The following is a 922-nucleotide window of genomic DNA, read 5'->3' as shown; positions in this document are numbered from 1 at the left end:
CCGAAGTTAAGCGTGCTTGGGCGAGAGCAGTATTAGGATGGGTGAGACCCCCTGGGAAGTCCCCATGTTGCTCCTTTTTTTCGTTTATTTCTATTTTTGATTCTTTTTTTCTTTTTTACAGATGATTTTTTGCTCCAATCATCACGATCTCGATCGGGACCGGATAAGACATGTGAAATTGACGTAGCTCTGGCCGTTTTGGATTTGGACAAAATCGTAGGCTAATTTGATTGTAGACGGGCCAACGGACGAGACTCATTACTATGCAATGAGCCGGCGAGATTTTAGCCGACTTCCTTCACTCAGACCCTCTAATTTGCGATTTTCCGCTTTCGGTAAGCTTCTGTTTCCCCGAGAAATCGGCCTACGAAGGTCGCAATTCGATTCTGGTTCCATTTTCTCGTAACTCTGGTATAGCAATAGCTTTAGCTTCGCTAATTTCTTATTCTTCTACTAATTTTTTTCTTTATAATATATTTTCTCGAGACATTCAGCGATTTTTGTCGTTGTGAGCCGGTTCTATACGAAAGGGCGTGCAGATTACTCCAGAGACAATTAATTCTACAGTTTTAGTCATAATTCACGTAAACGGTCGCGACACGAGGACTTCCCAGGGAGGTCACCCATCCTAGTGCTGCCCTCGCGCAGGCACGCTTAACTTCGGGGTTCTGATGGGGCGAGAGCAGTGCCGCGCGCTCTCTCTCTCCTCCTGGTCCACTCGTGCTCGAGGGATATATGAATAAACAACCCTCTAAATGTCGGGTGTGATCATACCAGCACTCATGTATCGGATCCTATCAGAACTCCGAAGTTAAGCGTGCTTGGGCGAGAGCAGTACTAAGATGGGTGACCTCCTGGGAAGTCCTCGTGTTGCTCTTTTTTTTTTCGTTTTTTTCTATTTTTGATTTTTTTTTCTTTTTTA

General features: G+C 44.7%; 1 non-coding gene across 1 annotated transcript; it reads left to right on the top strand.

The window, feature by feature from the left end:
- Positions 1 to 760: 760 nt before the first annotated feature.
- LOC140969011 (5S ribosomal RNA) lies at positions 761 to 879 on the top strand. The gene has a single exon (XR_012173860.1). It is a non-coding gene; the product is annotated as a 5S ribosomal RNA (ribosomal RNA).
- The last annotated feature ends 43 nt before the right edge of the window (positions 880 to 922 follow it).

This window comes from Primulina huaijiensis, unplaced genomic scaffold (assembly GCF_012295235.1).
Source record: "Primulina huaijiensis isolate GDHJ02 unplaced genomic scaffold, ASM1229523v2 scaffold39305, whole genome shotgun sequence".
Taxonomy (NCBI): Eukaryota; Viridiplantae; Streptophyta; class Magnoliopsida; order Lamiales; family Gesneriaceae; genus Primulina; species Primulina huaijiensis.
This window is presented reverse-complemented; position numbering and strand designations above follow the sequence as displayed.